The sequence below is a fragment of the Tyto alba genome, unplaced genomic scaffold (assembly GCF_018691265.1).
Source record: "Tyto alba isolate M040663 unplaced genomic scaffold, T.alba_DEE_v4.0 Super-Scaffold_23, whole genome shotgun sequence".
In the NCBI taxonomy this organism is placed as follows: domain Eukaryota; kingdom Metazoa; phylum Chordata; class Aves; order Strigiformes; family Tytonidae; genus Tyto; species Tyto alba.
In genome coordinates, this window is record NW_024881297.1 from 4,002,422 (window position 1) to 4,012,239 (window position 9,818).

Sequence of the window (9,818 nt, forward strand, 5' to 3'; positions counted from 1 at the left end):
TGAGGAAAAAAATGAAAAATTAAGAAGGGGACTTCCAAGGCCATGTACACACTATTTCAAGTGCTTATATCGCTACTGTCTCCTCAGAAGAAGATTCAAGTCTCAAATCATTTCCATGCAGGGGGAAACGTAGACTACCCTTCCCCACCACATTCCCCCTCACGCAGAAGTTCCTGAAGCACACATCAAGACTCCTCTCAAGTCTAACGGTCTTTGGATCAGGGACAATAGAAGAGGGGACTGGGGAAAAAAAACCCCAAACCTTCAAGTTCAAACCCTGCAAATAGTTATCTGAATGCTTCATTTCACTCATTTGATAAACATAATAAGGGAAACAGTTATTCCTGAAAGCGAGGTTATTCCTGAAAGCAAGTTTATAGCGGTGTGTCCAAGTTCACTGAGGGACTTAAAGGAGATACAGTTTGCATTAACAACAGATAAACCCATCACCATCCATCCCACGTGGCCACCTCTCTGTGTCACCTGGCCACTTTAACTGTGGATGAATTCCAGATTCTGTTCCTATTTGCTTCATCAACCATTTGTCTCACTTCAATCAGTTTAAACACGTGGGATGAGTATTTTAGTGGGGAGAGTGAGTGAGCATATTTTTGCTCGTTTTGTAAAAGATTCTGCTGCCAGTAGCTCTCACTCAAAGAAACGTGCCACTGACATCAGCATAGGTTTGTCCTCAGAAAACACTTGAGGATTTGACTTAAAGCCATTTTTGCATTCTGCAGCTCTAGGTTGTGAAGGCAGAATATTTAGACAGTGACATGAACAACAAGGCTCTATTTCTGCACACATGTAGCCATGTGTTTAGTTTTAAAGATGTGAATAGTACTCTTGATTCTAAATCAATCTTAAAGTTAATGGGCAAAGGGTTTCCAAATCCCAGAATTGCTTTGGAAATTTTCATCTGAAAGTTCTAAAGTCAACAGCATTGCCAGAGACATAATCACTGTAGTGTACCTTACAGGGTAATAATATCTCCAAGTAGACTTGATTCCTTCAAGTCAACGTGCTCCGTTAAAAAAACCCACCAGCTGCATGAAAGCATGTAAACGTTTATGTGATCTGGAGAGACTTACTGCAGTGAAAACAATTGTTGGCCTGAGAAAACACCCATCCATAAGACAGTCCCCTAAGACCTCAAAACTCTAGTCCTCGAGGACTGCAGAAAATGTAGAGGAAAGAGCACACTTCAAAGCCCACAGGGAGTCCTTCTAAAACAGTCCATGGCTTTGCACCAAATTAGGTCTGCAGAGGTCTCCAGTGAGATCTCTACATGTCGTTTCAAGGCAGAACTTTGATCCAAGTGTTTTCAGCTCCCTTTCCAAAGGAAATAAAGATTAGATAGTCATTCCCTCTCGTAGTTCTAATGTCCCAATACATTTTGGCCCCGTTTACCACTTTCCAGCAATACTTAAAAACAATAAAGACCTCAAAGAAATTACATATCCAGAAGTTTTGTGAAAAGAAGCAGGCAATTAGAAATAACAGCCTTATTACTGCTCACGAGGAAGGAAAGACTGCATATCCTTTACCACACACGCATATGGGAGCTCGGGGAACACTCCCAGCACAAGGGATGCTTAAGTCCCCTTAGAGAGCCCAGCCACAAGGCAGAAATCTAAAGGTTACACTGCAGTTCCACTGCCCACTGAACAACTGAAGTATTTCATGGTAGTTTTTGTTCTGAAGAATTTTTTTTTTTTTTAGAAGCAACCAACACTGCTGATCTACTTTTTAGAGATAAATTAGAATTATGTGGTCAATTCTGTACTAAAATAAGAGTATTTGTGGATATAAGTTTAAAAAACCCTGGAATTATGCAGATGAGTCATAAATTCTTCCTGAGGACCCTACTTGTGTCTGGGAAGGTGAGAAATGTCCTGTCACCAGAGTATAAATTAGGGGGCTAAAACGTCTGCAGATCATCAATGAAGTTACTCATCCCTCTAAAAACAAAATCAATATTTTATTATGGGTAATTGGTGAAAAATAAATACCACTGTTCAGAGGCTGGTATATTTGAGCAGGATTTAGAGGTCTTTTTTTTTTTTTTTTTTTAGTCAGCCTAAATAGAACTTCCCTCTTCCCCTCAGGGAAAAAGGTCATTCTGAGTCATCCAGACTGTGGGACCTGGCACAATGACTTTAGCCTATGGTTTTTAAAAATGCAATCCCTTTTAGGACGAGCTGAGAACAGCTTGTCAGCAGGACAGTTTTACAAGGAATGAGCACATAACTCAGACTGTGTGTCTTGTGAAGCAATTATTCCAAAGTTCAATTATTCATCTCATATTTTCTCTCCATTAATGCAATACCATTGCTCCCACAAAGGTTTCTGTCAGAAAAAAACATTGACAGTTTCCCTTGTGCCATGAAACAACAAGCTTCCCAGGACAAAAAGGATCCTGGAATTGACCTAAAGATTCAAGTCTTCTTCAAGACTTCTCTGCAATGCCATTTTTTACCCCCTTCCCTGTGGATTGCTTTGGAGGGCTCCACTACAGGATCCCCACAAGGAGCAAGTTTGTATATACTCTTGTGACAGAAACACAGGAAATTTTGGAAACCTGTAACCTTGCTGGAAGGACAGAAATCTAAAAAAAAAGTGCTGAAAACATCAGTGTAGACTGCAGCACTTTCAAACTGCTGTAACTGCATCTGCACTGTAGTTATAATGGCAAAAGGAATTACATTCCAAAATACTGGTACAAAAGGCATAGATAAATCACACCCCAGGAGGCTTGATTTGTCTGATCTGAACTTGTGAAGCCAACTGGCCATACAGCCCCTGCTATCATATTGAAGAGTAAAAAGGGGTTAGACTGAATTCAGTAGCAATGTGCACAAGAAATCAGTCATCACCCTCCCTGGGACAGTGATGACAACTGTGAGATTCCACAGACAAAGCAGAGAAGTATCTGCTTAGTGAATGGATAAAAAATTGTTCAAACAGACAAAATAAATGCACCCAGCAAATGAAGTGTCAGGCTGCAGTGAGGAGCACTGGAAAGGGGAGACACTTGCCAACCAAGGGACTTCAGTGCTTCTGTGGGGACCCCCCCCACGGTTACGCAGTATGAGCGTCATGAGCGAACCCACATTCTCACGCTGGTGTACTCATAAATAAGACCCCAATGGCAAAATCGAAGGCACCCTCTAGCCAGACCCCCTCCCCGAAGGCAAGGTGGCTGGGCCCTCCCGTGCCGCGGGAGCGGCTGCCTCCTGCCCCACAGACAGCCGTACGGCCCCACGGTTCGCCGCACAGGTTCCCTGAGCACCTCCTGGGGTACAAGCCTTTCAAACCCGGGACAGGCAGCAGGCTGCAGCCGCGGGGCTGGCTTCGCCCAGGCCTCGTGCAACCCCCTCCACCGGCCGCGGGCCCTGCCTCCATGGTGCCCAGGCCGGGGCGGCGGGTGAGTCCCGGGCGAGCAGCAGCCCCCGGGCCCGCATCGCCGGGCGGGGGGTAAACTGTTTGCCCAGCAAAGCCTCAGCCATGACCACAGCCCCCCCAGCCCTGCCAGCCTAAGCCGGTCCCTCTGGGCCTTCAGCTGCAAGGGGACGAGGAGGGATGGCCGCTGCTGGATCCAAGCGCCAAGAGCCACGGGAAACCTGGACTCTGCCCTTGGTCCTGGCTTTACTACTGGCTGACCCACACTGACTTTGCTTTCCTGTCCCGCGTTTCAGATCCTCCCTGTAGTGACCTCCTTTGATATTTTTTGATGAAAAGATGAGAATGGTATTATCTTGAATACCAGCTCTGTTTGTTTCATTCTCGTAGAATCTATGGCATATTTGATCACTATTTAAAATTACCACGATATTTCACCAGAAATAATTTAACTGAACTGACTGAGGAAGGTTACAGAAGTTTCTTTGCTGACACTTCCCTGCCTCTGCTCACTCACAGCAACTTCCTCCCTGCTTACATTAAATACTTCATTTGACTCTCTTTTGGTTTTGGGGACCCTATAGCCTCTGTTTCTGCCTTGATGGAATTACTTACATTTCTGTGTCCGACTGGGGGAAAGTGCAGTTTCTTAGTTAGCATTCTACAGTGAAGGAATATCGAGCAATTCAGATTTTAATGATTAATGCCATCAGCTGCTCTACTGTTCACATCGCTGGAAAGGAAACAGCTTCAAACAAAATTTTCGACTACTGGTCTACTGACCATCCACTGGTATGAATCACCAGATTAAATGGCAAGGAGCGAGCTGTGCTCTTTTGGTGACACCTTTACATGGTGTTCGTCTTCAGGACAGGCTGAGGGCAATATTAGATTAAAATTGACATAAACTCATACACAGGAGAAGTGAGTGCATGACGACTGTATGCCACAGAAACAGCTCCCTAATTATCAATCTTGACAGACAACAAGGTAAATTTTATGTCTGACAAAATCAAATGTCAAGGCTGTGAAGAAGGGATGGCTTTGAAGGAGAAATGGCTGCCACAGCCTCTTCAGTCTCATGAGGAAGAGAGGGCCTGGGCCATTCTCCAAGCCCCGCAATTCAGCTCCACAGTGTAACCCACCAGCTGGATGAGAGGCAAGAATGACAACTCCCAAACTCATAAGAAAAATTCATCACCTACAGAAGAGATGATTTGCCTGTGAAGAACATCCCTCAGTGCTCACCATGACGTTGACACGTGAGGAAATAAAGCAGAAATTTTCTTCTGACCCGTGCCACTGGAGCACGCCTGCTTGCCACAGAATACTGGGCTGGGAGATGACAGTTCAAAGGTTTCAAGAGAGAGGACACAAGCTGCCTCCTCTTCCAGCTCAACACCCAAGCCACAGCCCAGTCAAGCTGGCAGCAAGATCCAGCTGCCAGCTGTGAGGTCTTCTGTAGGTATCCAGGCTCCAGGAAAGTCACCGAGCAAAAGCACTGGCAGTTCTCAGCTTTGGCTCTTCTGGAAACCTTTGCATTAAGAGAATTTTTAAAAGCTCGATACGCTTCTATGACCATCATCTCTCCCTGCGTTTGTTTTGCATCATGTTTTCTTCTCATTTCCTCTTTTGTCTGCATCTTGTTTAGAAAGTCATATAAAAATGACTACCATTGTTAAAATCTTAACAGGAAGGACTAGATTGTTACAGAAGCATTCCTCCTAGAAGATGTAACCATCTGTACTGCAGCCAACTGACCGGGAAGCGGTGTTTCAGCTTGCACAGGCTCTGTACTGACATCCATTCCCAGAAGATGGAGCCACAGACGTTTAAGAAAAGATGGAAGAGTTCTGGGACAGTGTATCAGCTCTGCTGTTTACAGAGTTAAATGTTTTTATAACTAAAAAGACAATATTCCAACATCATCTTTAATAAAGAGCCATTGCTGACATTTCATGAGGTACGTGGTAAAAAGAAAATTATTCCCTGCAAATAGTGTAACAAGAATATTTTGTTACTCATGCTAATAATAACTTTTAATCTCAAACTTTCTGGATTCTAAAGTTAACTTGCTTCCATGGTTGCCAAAACAACGTTAACTCCTATTTCACATTCTTCAGCCACACAAACTACCCGTGCATCTTAGCACAGCCCCAAGTCAGGGCTGAGGGGAATCTGGCATTTCTGAAGTGCTGGTAGCAAGAACCGTGAAACCCTGCAGACTACCTGCCTGCCTGCCTGCACGCTGTTGTCCGTCACCCGCATTAGCTCTCGTTTCCCTATGGAACTGCACAGAGAACAATGTGCACTGATCTGACTTTCCTCCTTTATCTGAGATAGTAACTATCAGGCAAGGGATTGGGTTAGAGACGAGAAAAAGTCAAGAGATCTCTCAACTCAGTAACGTGTTTAGGCCCTGCTACGCACTTCTAGGCAGAGGCGGAATGAATGAAAAAATGAGAGCAAGTGATGGAGAGATAAAGAACTGCAGGTAGTGTGTGTGCGTGAAGACCTGTGGCAGAATTCTTTGACGTATCTGGCACTGTCTGCTCTTACTGAAGTTAATCATAAAGTTCTCATTGACTTCAGCATCCGGTCAACAAACGAAAATTGTTATTTAGAAAGAAGATGATACCTACAAAACTGCAATGCTGAGTGGACAGTGATGACCAAAAGAGGAATTCTGTCAGAAGCAACCTGCAATTTGAGAATGAATGATACATGGAAGTATCACTCTACTGGCTAAATTTGCTTTATTCTCAATAAAAAAAAAATACTGAGATATAGAAATACTACCATGTCCAAACCTGCTCAGAATCCCTTAGTATAACCTGATGTCCTCTGTGCATATTTTTCTGCTCTGAGTTACTTTAATCCAGGGAAGCTTTGTCTTAAGTAAGGGAGTAACAAATATCCGTTGACTAATGCAGGAGAACTTTAATTTCAGATCTAACACCACAGTGCTGAAAACATCAAGCTTTTTTAAAGTATCCACTTAAGAAAGTGGACTAGCTACTTCTTGCTGAAAGTGATCAGTATGAACGTTTCACTGCTCAGTCTTTTGTTAGCTGAAAGGTGAAATTGCTCTAAACTGAAAGCAGTGCCTCCAAGATCCTCTCTTCTTGTTAGAGGTTTCTCTTAGGTAGAGAGGAGGAGAGGAAAGCCAGGTTGTGAGAGACAAGACAACATACCACAAAAGAAGAGCTAGCTGCAAAGCACCAGATGTACTGACAGTGCCACATTCCCATCAGACATTAAACCAACAGGGGTGAAAACCAATTCTCCTCTTGCAAGAAGTGACCTCAACACCTGTGTGGCACACCACCACGTCACAGAGACAGGACCTGGCTCCTGACAGACCCAGGGAGTCACTGAAGCCCTGGGGCACAACCAGGGTTGGGGAACAAACAGGGGTGGGAGAGGAAGAAGGGATAGGCTTTCTCAGTCCTACTTGCACCCTGTTTCCCACTCTTCCACCAGTTTTCACTCTACTTGCTTTCTCGCTGTACTACTGCAGGTTCTCCAAGGGATGCTCCGCAGAGGATTAGGAAGGGTGCTAACACTATGGCAGGGTTCGGGAGGTGGGGGCTACAACTCCTTTTGTGCTCCTGGTAGAGGTAAGATCAGGAAAACGTTGATTCTGTCACCTGAAGGAACTCAGCTGAAAATGCCCTGCAATGGACAGCCCACTGAGCTACTCAAAACAACTCCAGGGGAATGATGTTACCTTCCACGGGTGATTTTTTTTTCCTCAGCCCTTCTGGAGGGCAGGCTGTCGGTGACTTTGGCAGTTTGTGCTGTGAGATAACAGTAAAGCTTCACCAAAAAGCTAGGGACCACATGAGATTTTATTGCTTTGGATTAGATGACCCCATTTGAGCTCCTGAACTCGTCCTGACCTTTAACAGCTGTTTCTTAAGCCAAGAGTACGTACCAATGTTAAGTAGAGGGAAACACCTTGGGCGTTTTTTAGCTGAAGCAGAACCCCCAGCCTTGGAGCTCCCAATGGCATGGCAAGGCCGTGCAGTGCCTGGTTCGGGCACCGAGAGCCATACAGTTGTGTCAGCATGGCACAGTGCCCGGGATAACCAGGCTTGGCACAGGGTTGAATTAATGTGATCTAATACTGCTTTTTGCACTTGGGCAAAATAGCTTATGATGCCCATATATGTTTGTTCTTTTCAAGCTACTCTGGAGCTATCTGGCATATGCTGCATTACATGTGGCCCTTAACTTCCCTGCGTGGGAAGGCAAGGCTCAGCAAGTTACCATCAGCCTCGCAAAAATCCTCATGAATGCTCCTAACATTCATCACAAATTCCTTTCTCATCTAGAGCCTCCCATTTTTAGGGAGAGTAAAAGATACAAGTTTAGATATGCAAGGTTCAGTTCTCAGACCTTCACACCTCCAGATCCAAAACTAAAGCTGAATTCAGCTGTGCAGAGCTGTGTCTGACAGTGGACTGCACTGCAGCTGCTGCAGTCCCCACAGCTGATGGTCTCCTAGGAACAAGCAAAGACTTGCTCTTCTGCTTGCTGATTCCCTCAAGCCTAAAAAAGAAGCTTCTACTAACAATGAAGAAACGCAGTTACTAGGTGTACATTCACAGCCACGAAAGCCTTGCTGCTGGCTCACCAGAGACTCAGAGGTGATCCCCAGAGCAGCCCGGGTTCAGTGGCTTGTTCCTCCTCGAAGATCTTCACACCCAGCTTCCTAACACTTTCTGTGTGCGTGCCAGAGGGTGGGAGGAAGCTTTGATTGCATGCCTTGGGCTCCAAAATCGAATGCACAGACATTACTCAACAGCTCCTTTTCATCAGACTAAGATTCTACAGCATCTGTTGTCGTTAGAGAGCACCTCCCCTGGCATGCTGAAATATCACAGAGACCTAAAACATATAAGCTCACAATTACTGAAACAGTAGAAAAGGCGTGAAACTGAACAAAGCTCCAGGTTGTAAACCTAGCAGACTAAATTCTGGTTTTCAGTTACAGTGTCTGTGTATGTCTGGAGTTTCTTATTCTAGATTTATAGTACAGCATAATTCTATACAGAGTTATTGTAATTCTACACAGAGTTATGCTGGAGAAGATATCAGTTGGTTGAAATTCATGTAGAGATTGTGGGGGTTTTCCCCGCCTCTCAAATTCTATGGATTAAATTTTTAAACTGTTGGTCCCCATTTTGGGAGCTAGAACAGGTGGGGCACAAAGATGCTCAGCATGTTTATGCATTTGGAAAACTGAGATGGGACTGTGATAGGCAAAAGCTGTGTGTTGATGAGTTTTGTTTTTTGTTTTTAAAAGGAGCCGGCTTTAAACACCTACAAGGTAACTGGGGTCTTATCAAAATGAGACCACATTTGTGGGTACACTTTGGTCCTGGCCCCTCATTATTTGACACGTCTCCTCTGTACCTAAGCAGTACCGTCTTTCGGACACGTAGGATTTGTGTCGCTGGCAGCACAGCTCCTCATGGAGGAAGATCTTATTTATCTGACTGAGGAGCTTGCACAGGGACCTTCTCCAGATACATTTTTAGCCTGACGCACAAGAGGTGGCATTTCCAGGCTCAGGCCTGAGCTGGGCGCTGATGCAGCCGTTGCACAGGGTGCACTCCATGGGAGCTGTGGACAACAGGACGCGTTGCAACACAAGCCGCGTGGATCAAAGCTCGGGCTGAAGGCAGAGCCCTTAACGCCTTCCCTCGGGAGAGCAGTAAGGCCTCCATCGTTCCGAAGGCAGCGTTTCTGTCATTTCTGTGTTCCACATGAGGTCTAACACAAAGGCGTTGTCCCAAGAAGTCTTGCTACCTGCTTTCCCACCCCTTCATGGTGTCACCGATCTCATCTCTTCCATCCACCCCCCGGGAACAGATTTTCCACGGGCTGGATTAGGTGCAAGGGAGTTGCTCCTGTCACCCCAGCAATCACCAGTCACCCCTCACATAATTCAGGCTTAAGTGAACTGAGAAAAAGAGTGAGCCTCAATAAACCTTTTTATGTGCTAGCCTCACTGCCCATCACCGCAGTCAAAATGGTACGGAGTTACAACCGAGGGAAGGCATTAAGGGCAGAAAACACCAAATTAAAAACGATCAGCACAGGCATATGAAAGAACCATAAAACAAGGACCGAAGGGCAAATTCACCGTATGTGTTATTCACACTGGCTGTCCCTCCTGAAGTGGAATGCTGTGGGAATGTTGGAGGTGAGGGGGAGGAGGTGTTTCTGACACTCAGCAATAGGGAAAGGATTGAATTCTCTCAGTCAGGAACGATGGCAGCTGATGTGATGCAGAATAAAGAAATGTTACAAAGATGATTTGCAGGCCTAAGGAGTAATTTTTAAATTATTCCAAGTATAAAAATTTGAGTATAAGAAGTACAAAAATAATTCCTACATTCATCAAA

General features: G+C 45.0%; 1 protein-coding gene across 4 annotated transcripts in view; it reads right to left on the minus strand.

Moving 5' to 3' along the window:
* The window catches only part of ADAMTS3 (ADAM metallopeptidase with thrombospondin type 1 motif 3), a 142,314-nt gene that overhangs the window by 26,783 nt on the left and 105,713 nt on the right, over positions 1 to 9,818 (minus strand). The window lies entirely within an intron of this gene.